The sequence below is a fragment of the Dermacentor silvarum genome, chromosome 7 (assembly GCF_013339745.2).
Source record: "Dermacentor silvarum isolate Dsil-2018 chromosome 7, BIME_Dsil_1.4, whole genome shotgun sequence".
NCBI lineage: Eukaryota > Metazoa > Arthropoda > Arachnida > Ixodida > Ixodidae > Dermacentor > Dermacentor silvarum.
In genome coordinates, this window is record NC_051160.1 from 44,407,642 (window position 1) to 44,419,866 (window position 12,225).

Consider the following 12,225-nt stretch of genomic DNA (forward strand, 5'->3'; position numbering starts at 1 on the left):
TGCCTCTAGCGACGCAAATTTCACGGTACAGCAGTAAGTGATGATCGCCCTCGATGACGCCCTCCATGTCTGCAGGCACTTCCGTACCGACGGAAATCATTACGCTGGAGTGAGGCGGAACGGTGACTTGTTCTTCAAGCACATTCAAGGCATGGTAACTGATGCATGTATCCGGCGGTATCGCTTTGTGTGTTGAAAGCGTTATCGACTTGGACCTTAAGTCGATGACTGCACCATGTTGGTGTAGAAAGTCCATGCCTAGGATGACGTCCCTGGAGCAGTGCTGCAGGATTACGAAGCTCGCCGGGTAAGTGCGGTTGTTTAACGTGACTCGCGCTGTGCAGATTCCAGCCGGCGTTATTAGGTGACCTCCCGCTGTCCGTATATCGGGTCCTTGCCAGGCCGTCTGCACCTTCTTTAACTTGGCGGCGAACGCGCCACTGAAAACTGAATAGTCGGCGCCAGTGTCGACGAGAGCGGTGACGTTATGACCATCGATGAGCACGTCTAGATCGGTAGACCGGCGTCTGGCGTTGCGGTTAATTCGTGGCGTCGGATCACGGCTGCGTCGGCTTGCTCTGCTGCTGCTACGTCGCGTCGGAAGGTCTTCGTTCGGCGGCGATGTGCTGTCAAGGCTGTTGCTAGGCGGCGTGCTGATATCTCGTCGTGATGATTCGCGAATCGTCGTCGTCGTCGGCGGCGGAGGATCTTCGGCATTGCGTCGTACAGCAACCGCACCTCCATCGGTTGCTGCTTTTAGTTTCCCGGGTATGGGCTGGGAGATCGGCCCCGGGTTGGGCCGGCATACAGGCGGCGATGCGGCGAGATGTAGCGGCCTGGTGACGGCGAGCGTGAGGGCCGTCGTGGTTGCCACTGGGCTCCGGTAAGGTAGTCGGCGATGTCACGTGGTCGCTCGCCAAGCTGTGGACGTGGCGCGTTGACGGCGAACCCTCGTAGGCCCATCTCGCGGTATGGGCATCGGCGGTAGACATGGCCGGCTTCCCCGCAGTGATAGCAGAGCGGGCGGCGGTCGGGGGCGCGCCAAATGTCCGTCTTCCGCTGGGAGCTGCGCTGGGCGACGGGCGGGCGTGCTGGCGGCGGCGGCGGTGGACGACGGAACTGCGGCGTTACGGGGCCCTGGCGCGAGCGCGGAGGTGGGCCTTGACGACGGGCGACGGCGGCGTAGGTCATCGCTTGCGGCTGTGGTTGAGGCGATACCGGAACTTCTGGCACTTCTAGTGATCGCTGAACCTAGAGCTGAACCTACACCGGCGCCTAGAGCTTGAGCTTCGGCGTAGTTTGTCAGTGCACGGCGGTTGTATTGCCTGGCTCGCATTTCAAGGGTCTTCTCGATGGTTGTGGCCTCCGAAACAAATTCTGCCACAGTCTTGGGCGGGTTGCGCATCAATCCAGTGAATAGATGCTCTTTGACGCCCCGCATCAAGAACCGAACTTTCTTTTCCTCTGACATATCGGGGTCGGCGTGGCGGAAGAGGCGAGTCATCTCCTCCGTGAAGATTGCGATGTTCTCGTTCGGCAATTGCACTCTGGTTTCTAATAAAACTTCGGCCCTTTCTTTTCGCACGACATTCGTGAAAGTCCTCATGAAGTTCTCACGAAATAGGTCCCAAGTCACCAGGGTGGTCTCTCTGTTCTCAAACCAGGTCCGAGCAGCATCATCTAATGAAAAATACACATGGCGCAGCTTGTCGTCGTCGCTCCATTTGTTGAACGTCGCGGTCCTCTCGTATGTCTCAAGCCAGGTTCAGGGTCTTCAGCCGATGATCCACGAAAAGTCGGTGGCTCCCGAGGTTGCTGCAGCAGGATGGGGGACGCTGGTGCTGCCATTCTGGTCGTTGACTTGGCCTTGATTGCAGTGGTCTTTTCGGGAAGAAGTCCGAACTCCGGCACAAGTCCTTGCTGCCTACGGCTAGCTCGCTGGTCCTTGGCGACGTTGGTCTCGTTCTCCGGTTTCGGGCTTGGGTCGCGGCTTTGCGGGGGCGTTCGGTGCATGAACGAACTAGCACCTCCACCAGATGTCACGTAGTAGTGACGGTAGAGAAAACAGTCACAAAACTGTGTATGACGAAACTGGTTGTTTATTGGGCGAACCTGTGCCCACAAAAGCAAGCTACACTCAAAGCACAACGATAGCGGCGAACACAGTCGGCGATCGTCGAAAATCTGATCAGCGGCGAAACGCGTCGGCTTTTATACCTGAGTCATCGAAGGTTCTAGATTAATCCCTGATGCCCGCGTGTCTTCCAGAAAGTTCTAGACAATTCGCGTCAGTCATGCAATCAGATAACATAAGCGTCGGTGAAAACAGGCAATGGAAAGAAGCATTGATAACGTTCTAGAAACTTCCGATACAGGCGCGTCCTGCGCCGAGCGATAACGTTTAACATTTGTTAGCCGGTGGAAAGCGGCCACCGGTGAAAGATAAACATCTATACGTGTCAGTATAAATCCCAGGAAGTTCCAATTAGCACATCGTGCTTCGCAAGACCCACAATTTGCACAAGTAATAAAAGATCAGATTGTATGAAGTAAACAATAAAGCTGTCACTTCCAGTTCACATGTAGTTCAGGTAAGCACATAGCACAATACCATATACCGTATATATAGGGTGTACAAGCTAACGTTAGCCAACTGTTCAACGAAAATTAAAATGAAAAGAAAAACATTGTGCAAGGTTCGATTTTAGCACCTACGTTATTCGGTCATCAGACCTGTGATGACAGATCACCATATGTCTTCTAATTTCATCGTGCACCGTGTTCTTTTAATCCATATTTTCGCTGAACAGCTTGGCTAATGTTAGCTAGGACACACGATACAAGGGCACACCACAAGTCGCAACACAATCGCGGGCATTTTAGGCACACACCGTAGGATCGTTACGTTGCAGTACATGGATATTTCCACAATACGTAATTCATGCAGCGCTTCTTAAGTCGCTCTATAATTCTCCGCAATTGTTGACGCTTCCAGAAACTCTTTATTGGCCTTAAATGCACGCGCATACATTTCACTTGTTGGATATGGCCTAAGTACCTTTTCTCGAAAGAGCGGCCCTTTGTTAACGCTTATTTAGGGCTTTAAAGAGGGCTCGAGAGGGCGCACGCACGTACAAATACAGAAGCAGGTTCAGTTTCATGAATAATATGGGTCAAGGAGTGTGGCGCTTGCAGGCTCGATGTTCACAGAATAATTTAAATAAAAATGCACGAGCCTGGTCCTCTATCACTCGCAAGGATAATTGCAGAGACCGACGATGGTCACGACCATATTAAAGAAAAATGAAATTTAGCGTACCGAACCAGCGCATCTTAGTAGCATAGCGGGTTGAGGTAGTAGAGCTGAGCTGCGGGCTAACTTTGGCAACCTGGGGATCTTTAACGTGCACCCAAAGGAACAGTATACGAGCTTTTTCTTTCTGATTTTTTTTCCTTTTTTTTTTATTGCCCACCTCTTGCAGAGTGCTCGCTATACAGCCAGGAATCGAAATCGCTGCGGTTCCCTCACTTTACTTAATCCAATACGCTAAGAAAACGCACATACTGAACTGAAGGGAGAAAGACACAAACACGCACAACCACGCGTAATAAGCCTACGTCCTACTACGTGCATGTGTCGCTGGATAATGCTTAACCCGCTCAAGGTGGACTTCCTACCTAAAACAACGTAGGCCTCTATGGCATTAGGTTGCACTGCTAAGGTGGCATACACAGGTTAACCGATACGAAAACAAGAGACGAAAACTTAAAATTGGTTTGCGGTACATGTGATTTGCAAGAAAGTTTAATTTGTAAGAAACCCTGGGCGAACACGTGTTCCCGAATTCAACCTCAACAGTGTGTGGCAGCTTTCGTGGCGTACACAGCGATCCAATAAAAAAAAAGAGCGCCATGCCTTAACAGAGCATACATTAACATTCGTAAACTATTGTGACCGGCTCCACCTAGCGCTATGTGTTTTCGTGTCAGTATGCATGTGTGTCTGCCGTGTGCCACCTTCGCAGCGCAACCATACACAATGCCGTCACGTCATACACCAACTATAGGCCCCGTCGAAGCACTTATGAGCGAACGTATGCTAGCGAACACAAGCTCTAGCACTGTTGCACCGTGATGGAGAGCTCTGGCTAAAATACGCATGACGGCAGAAGTGATGTGAAGGGTGCAAACTTTCACTTGCGTGTACGTCGTCCTGGTACTCACGGTGCCAACTACAAGGTCAAGCCCGGGCCAAACCAAAGCGATGCATGACACTCCCCGTGAGAAAACGATACTTTGCACTGCACAACTAAACGTGGCCCACCGAAACATAGATAAAGACCCGCGAACACATAAATAAACTAAAGAATTAAAGGGCTGTACGGTAAAATGAGCAGAGCTGGATGGCTGATAATAATGACATGAAGTTATACTTGCGTGCACGTCGTACGGGTACTCACGCTTTCAACGATACGGCAACACCAAGCCGATGCACGAATGCCCACGTGAGAAAACGATACTTTGCGCTGAGCAGCTGACCGAGCTCCCCACTAGCCGCACACACACACAGTCACACACACAAACAGGCGGATGCACGGGCGAATGAGATCACACCGTTACCCTAAGCTTGCTAGTAGTTGCAAGAGGTTGGCGAGTGAGGGCGTGACTGCCGTCCCCCTATGTGCCAAAGCATGCCGCGTGATGATGATGAGATGACGGAGAGTTGAGTGTACTAGAGGAGAGACAGAGCGTGGTGGTCGTTGGCAGTGGCGCGGGCAGTGAGGGCGTACGCGACGAAGTTCAGGGGGCTGTCAGCGGTTCACGCTGTGAGCGAGAGGACTGCGAAAGTAGATTAGCCGCACTTACGCGAAGCGTGTGGTGAAACTCGAGCTGTGCCGTGCACTTTTCTGTACGAGAGCACGTAAGGTGATCCCGTCGACGGAGCGGTGAACGGGGCTGTTCGCAAGCGTGTGTCGTATTTTCTAATGATCCAGCTCATATCTTACGTACTTTGGCCTTTGGCTCGGCGGCAGCGGTTACGCCAGCATCCCGGATGATAACAAAAGAATGGACAGGCGGATATTACGAAACACGGCTCCAGGTATACGCGGACTGCGAGGAATTTTCGCTAATATCTGTCACATTCAATTTATCTGTATGTTGCATCAAGTTTTGCCTTTACTTGGCTGCGGCGCCTCTGCTGAGATCGGGGGTTCAATTCCCTGACGATGGTGGTGCCTCCCGGTGAGGGCGGAGTGCAAAAACCTACGTGTAACCAAAGAAATTATGTATTGCGTGCACCCAGCTTTGAGTGCAGATTAAAGAAGTAAGCTTGTGAACCGTAACCTTCATTGCGCTTCTGCAGCGGCGTTTCTCGTAGCCAGTGCTGTTGCTTAGAGACTTTAAGCTAGGTCAATCCTTAGTCCTGAAGCGTAGTTCACGTGTGCAGCGCATGTAGGCGGCTTTTTTTGTGGACGTGCCTATTTGCGTACCGCTTTGTCTGTTTGAAATGCCCAAACCTTATCGAACAGGGTGTTTCTACTGCTATTATGGTATACGTATGCTGTAATTGCAAGAAAGGCGGTTGTCCTTTTTACTATGAAGCAAGTCCTTTTGACTGGCGTTTGTGATCCAACTTCCCTGAATAATTGTATAAGCAGTCATTTCATCCTAACGGTTCCATCACCGACTACAGAGCACGACACATTCGTCAGATTGTGCGGATCTGACATGGATAGCATCACGAAGCGGTCTGTGCGATTGAAGCGCCAGAAGACGTCGCGTGACGCCGTCCACAAGCATGTATACTGCACTGAAATCGAACATTGTGGTGTAGCTTACTTTAAAAGTAACTGGTACAGCCATGTGTCAGTATGAGCCAATGGCATTTAAGCAATATGACGGGCATGGGTATTACAAGCGAAGCTTTTCTTCGCGAACCTCACCGGGTTTCGAGACTATGGTTGCGGCCTGCCTGTTCCCATGCCGTATAGGCCAACCAATCACAGCGGAGTATGCGCGCCGCAGGGTTTCTTCCACCACCACCAGATGGCGCTTGCCTTACCGCATCCGCGGCGCAGGCCGTGCGTTGCAACTAATAAAAAAAATGTGGTTGATCCCTCTTATATAGGAATCGGTATAGAACACGAAAGTGAAACGTGTCTTCACAGAAGTAGTGTAATGTTTATTGCACATTGATATATAATGTCTATTGGTGTTTTGTGGCTAAAGCGCCCTTAGGCGTTGATGCACCCACGCTGACGCCTGGTGGCACGTCTCCTCCATCACGACTACCAACGTCGATGACCATGAGCAACCGTCGTGCGTATGGAAGCTGCACTACGCTGCACACGCTAGCACAACGCGAAAGACGAAGCACGTAACTGACACACTAATACAACGCGCAAGACAAAGCACGTAACTGAATCGTCACCGAGTCAAATCAGCGCGTACAGCGCGTCGTAATTGCAGCCTCCGCGATCAACTTCAGAAACATTTTCAGAGCTAATTGCGGAGGCCACGCTCCGCTGTGCTGAGTACGGTGAACGCCACCTAGGTGGCGTTGGTAGTGCTTCTTGATGCCAGCGTCCCTTCGAATGCTGGCATCGAGGCGTCGTAGTGCTGAGACCACCGAAGCGTTCACTGTCGGTGCGCGTTAGTGTCATAATGCAGTACTTCTCTTTTCTGCTCGTAAGCGGTGGCACCGCCCCGAGCAAGAGCGCGGGTACACGGAGGAGTGTTAGATATATAAGGCGCGTCTGTGTAGCTCTCTGCAAATGCGTTTGTGGCGCAATGGGTTAAACGCTCGGCGATCTATCGTCGCGGACCGAGAGGTCGTGGGTTCGATTTCCAAATTTTGCATGTTTGTGGAACTTTTTCTTCTGGTTTCTTTCTTTGTATTATGTTCGTGTACATTGTAAGAACGTCATTCTGTATTTCCGTATGACGTATTTCCGTGACGGAAATACGTCAGTGAAGTCTTGGTGGACCCCGGCATAAAACACCTTCGTGTTAAAAAACAGAAAGCTCGTCTTCGCACATCCGCAGCTGCATGGCAATGAAGAATAATTCGAATGGATTCGAATTGCGCTACGTACTTAGGGGCATGCTGCCTTTGAAACCACTATGCGTTCAAGGCAAACGTCGTACTTGCTATCAGCAACTCCGCTTAACTAAAGGCTCGGTATAATTCGCGCAGCCCACGCTTGTGTGTGTGTACGTGCTTGCACTCGCCTTTCGACTCTTTATGCACTCACATAAAGCTTCGTGGTATAAAGATAACTCGTTGGACCTGCTGCAGTTTCTATTTGAACTGAGAAGGCACACAATAGAGACACATTAAGCCCGTTTAACGTAGTATCCTACCAGAACAACAACCTTTAAATCGATGACGTGGGTATGACGTCATGCATTTGCCTGCGTAATTGCTGTTAATCATAAGTTCTCAAATGTGGTGACGGTGAGGCTTTCTTTATTACCTTATGATACAATGTAATCCACCATCATCATCCCTACTGTGAAGGGCTGCTTCTGCAAGAACCTTGAGGACTTTCCGTGTCTTTTCTGGCTTAGCACACCTGCACTGCCGGTCAGATTGATTCCACTTCTAAGTATGAGAAGGGCAGAATTACGTTGCGTCTTGTGGCCAAGCTTACAGTGGAATAGAGGTTCGTGGCTATATCTGCAATCGAGTGCCGCTAGTGTAAATATCTGTCCGCGAATTCTTGGTCGCCTTACGATCCCATTAATATGTGTCTATAAAGAGTGGCTTGGTATTCGTAGAGGCCTAATACAAAGACGCGCACTCCGGTTCTCGTGCGCGCACGCCTCCTCAGAAACTAAACCAATGCTAGCCGTAGAAAAGCGGCTCTAGTAAATTATTTAGTGATCTGAGCCTTCTCGGTATTTTTAATAAGGTCTCGAGGCGTAGCACCTTAATTTAACGGGGAAAAGAAATGAAAAGGTGAAAATTATCTTGTCAGTGCTCCTTCAATGTGCCCGACGCCGGGAAATATTCATTGTGGGCATTGTGCCGGGAAAGAAAACTGTCGTTCTTGCCGTACATGACAACGCGTTGGTGCCAGCACAAGCATATCGTTGAAGCCTCAGTGTTGCCGGTGGCCGTACGTTGCGCCGCCGTGTGCTACATCTGAAGCGGACCAATATGACGAATAAGTTTGAAGATTAACCTTCAAAGTTTCCTGTTTACAAAGACTTTCCAAACTCCTACGCACAGAGTGATCGATTTTTTCCGCTTTATATCTTTCAGTAGGTGCGAACAGAATTGCGATCTTCGTTCTTTTATTGCTGAGTTACAAAGCCGAAAGCTTGATGCTGTAGTTCTTTTATATATTTTTCGATTTCAACAATATGGCTCAGTTAGCTAAGGCGTTGCGCTGCTGAGCACGAGGTTGCGGGATGGAATCCCGGTCGCGGTGGCCGCAATTTGGATGGAGGCAAAATGCAAAAACGCCCGTGTGCTTGCGTAGTAGTGCACGTTAAAGAACCCCAGGTGGTCAAAATTAATCCGGAGCCCTCCACTACGGCGTGCCTCATAATCAGAACTGGTTTTGGCACGTAAAAACCCAGAAACGTCTGGTCACACCAACGAGGAATAGAGGCCGCTCTCAAAACATTGAATGCGTCTAAAGCAACTTGGCCTGATTTGTCATCGGCACTGCTTTCTTTATGCTCACGGGGAGTGTCCAAATATCCGTGCGTAATCTTTACCAAATCTTTACTAGAATTCTCGTTACCAAATGACTGGAAACTTGCCAATGTCGTCCCTGTGGATAAGGGTGGACCGCGAAGTAGCGTTTTGAATTACCGGCCTATCTCGCTTACTAGCGTTGCATGTAAGATACTTGAGCATGTGCTTTACAGTAATGTTAGGAGCCACGTGAACGTGCACTCTTTGCTCAGCCCCTAGCAGCATGGATTTCGTAGTGCATTTTCCTGTACAACACAGCTGCTTGAGTTGACGCATGATTTAGCGGGAGATTTCGATAAGGGTTTTTCTGTTGACTGTTTGTTTCTAGATTTCCAGAAGGCGTTTGACATTGTCCCTCACTCTTTACTTATGCAAAAATTAGAAATGTATATTATAAGCTGTACGGTTGTTAACTGGAGTAAAGAATACCTAAACTTATGAAGACAGAAAGTTGCGCTTAATGGCAAAACATCCCGTGAAGTTGATGTGTTCGCTGGCGTGCCCCAAGGATCAGTCATAGGACCGCTTTTGTTTCTCATCTATATAAATAATATTTCCTCCGGTATTTCATGGCAAATCAGGCTATTTTCCGATGATTGTGTTTTGTACAGGGCTATTCATACCCATGACTGCAATATTTACAAAATGAGCTGTACAATTAAATGAGTGGTGCAACAAGTGGCACATGATCATTAACTTGAACCAAAAAAAAAACGTTCATATGCGTTTTTCGAGGAAAAGAACAACTCATGACTTCTGTTACTCTTTAAATTCAACCAAGATATTATCAGTTCAGGAACACAAACATCTTGGCATTTATTTCACACCTGTTCTTTCTTGGAGCCGTCATATTGATCATATCACAACTAAAGCATGCCGCGTTCTAAGTTTCCTGCGCAGAAATGCAAAAAAGTTACCACTGGAGACAGCGGTATCATTGTACAAATGAAATGTCCGATCTGTTCTGGGGTATGCTTGTGCTGTGTGGGATCCGTGGTCGGCACGTGACGTGAACAGTTTAGAAAGAATTCAAAGCGTAGCCGTTCGTTTTCCTTGTTCCAATTACACCAGGAATTTCAGTGTTTCAAGAGAAAAAGAAATCTTCGGTTGGGAACCACTACAGAAACGCAGGAAATATCTCAGAATGAAACTCTTTCACAACATATTCCACTCTCGAACAGGTATAGACCCCGGGAAATATTTTTCCAAGCCTGATTACGTTTCTCAATGGCTGGACCATGAAAATAAGGTTAAAGAAATAGCCTGTAAAACTGAAGTGTATAAAATGTCATTTTGTCCCAGAACCATAAGCCAATGGAGCAAGTTACCATCCGATGTCGCAACGATCCTCTCAAACGATGTATTTCCAAACTCGATACGCCCACTGAAGTAGGATAGTGTTTTTGTGTGTATGTGCGAGTATGAAAGTGTTCCGGGTACATGTTTTGTTTTACCTGCTTTATTTAATGTGGTCCTTCGTCCCCCCGTTGTAGTGACTACGGGCGCTGTGGGCATTATGACAAATAAATAAAACAGAAGAACAATATAAAGAAAGGTTGACGGCATAAAATAATAGTTCACCCCCTACAGCGTGTAGAATTGAACGTTTTCGTTTCGTGAAAAACGACTTCTCCGTTCCCCTGTATTCGGATATAGGAGCTCTTAAGGCGAAGCTTTCTCTTAACACTTGCACAAGCTTCGTCGATTGCACCTTCGCCAGGCCCAGTCATCTGTTGCAAGTGATCTGAAACGATGCTGACTACAAATGTTGGCCGTGAGTGTGTTCATTTTGCTGCTACAGTCTTCGTGCTAACAAAGTTTTATTGCAATACCAATTATGCGGGCGCTTTTGTGGCGCGTTTTGGTCATCGTCGTTTTCCCGCTGCCAAGGTATCGACAGTGCGTTTTTCGGCGCGTGCTGAATGTTTACAAAGTCTTCAGAGACGTGACAGACGCGCAGTGTGCTTGCCTGCAAAAACGACGGATCGAAATGGACGCACCGTCACGATCGAGTCGTACGCCTCTTGGCATGGTTGCTGTGTGCGAAAACAGGGGCCCTATACCGTAAAATTATTCCATTACAATTTCATGCCAATCTCATGACGCTGACTTTACGCAATCGCTGACGCACACTGAGGTCGCAGTAAATGAAATTATAGCCGCAGGGATCGTCTGAAAATATTTTTTTTCTGTCCAACTATTTGCTATCACATCACAACCGTGCCTCAGTTAATGCACGCGATTTTTTTATTCCAAGTACGAATGAATATAAAGCGAACAGCGAGCGCTATCCAAAGCAGCCCAAACCGAGAGTGTGATAATTCAAACGACACGACAGGCCTCACATGACGTTGTTTATTTGAGGCTTTAACGGCGCAAATACAAGCACACCAGCAATGACACCCGCGGTGTCACGCCTTGACAGTCGCTTATGTAACAGTTGTACAATAATGCAATCGCTAAACTTAAAGCATAGTGAGAGAAGCCACATACACAGTACACAGTCATACATTCCAATCAAAATTTCAGCCACACAATGTAGAAACATTGATCTGTTGGAATACACGATTAAATTTAAAACGCACGGCTAGATCTTACACGGGAGAACTCGTGGTTGTCTCAAGTAAAAGGACTGCTTATGATATTCCAGCTGCCTCAATGTCTATGGAAATAAGACCTGAATATTCATTAACATCTAAGTAGTGTCGGTAAATTCCTTTTAGTGAGTTGCACTTCACAACCGAAACAGAAGGCGTTTTTTTTTTTTTTTGCAACAAAGTTGGTGAAATGACTCCGAAGAACAGAAGTGGTGTGGAGGTCGTGCATTGAGGGTGACACTTCCAAGCACAATAGCTTGACCATCATCCGCCAACTTTATTGAATAGAAACGACCAAAAAATTGTTCCCAGTGCACACAGTCGAGCTAGCTGGTCAGCTTTCAACTTTGTAATAGTGCGACATGCGAGCCTAGACAAGGCGGACGACTGTGAAAGGCGCAGTTTGACATTGATTGTGCTCTCATGCCTGTGGCTACCGTTTCTGCAAGGACTGTTGGAGATTAATAAAACGGAAGATTCGTGACCGTTTCTCCTGACTGAGCTACAGAGCAGTGGGGGACATGAGATTTTGCGCGAAAATGGCCAATATGAGCGTTAATTAACTCCTAAGCACTAATTACGTTTTCTAAGTAATGACTTTAGGAGGCATGCTGTAATTGCTGAATTGAAGTCTGATGTCATTCAAAGCATAACCTTCGTTGTTGGAATTCTGTGATTTGCACCAGTTTCAAGTACTCAAAGTCAGCAAGTTTTCAGGGTAACTTGTGCCCGCACGGCGAACAATTTCATCACGAAAATCTCTAATTGGAACCATGACGCATTTGGCGGCACATTCAGAGTCGGTTCTTCACGAAAGTTGTGTCATATGCACAAGAGGGTGGGAAAACAAGAGGTGAAAGGCAGAGACGTTAACCAGATAAAGGGTCCGGTTGGCTACTCTGCACAGGGGTATGGGGT

The 12,225-nt window shown here is 48.1% G+C and overlaps 1 protein-coding gene across 1 annotated transcript in view; it reads right to left on the reverse strand.

Annotated features, from left to right (window-relative positions):
* LOC119457968 (BTB/POZ domain-containing protein 6-B-like) overlaps positions 1-4,979 on the reverse strand; it is a 43,312-nt gene extending 38,333 nt beyond the window's left edge. The window contains exon 1 of the mRNA XM_037719752.2: positions 4,867-4,979. The gene's annotated coding sequence lies outside the window, so the exon portion shown is untranslated. The remainder of the gene's footprint in view (positions 1-4,866) is intronic.
* Between the last annotated feature and the right edge of the window lie 7,246 nt (positions 4,980-12,225).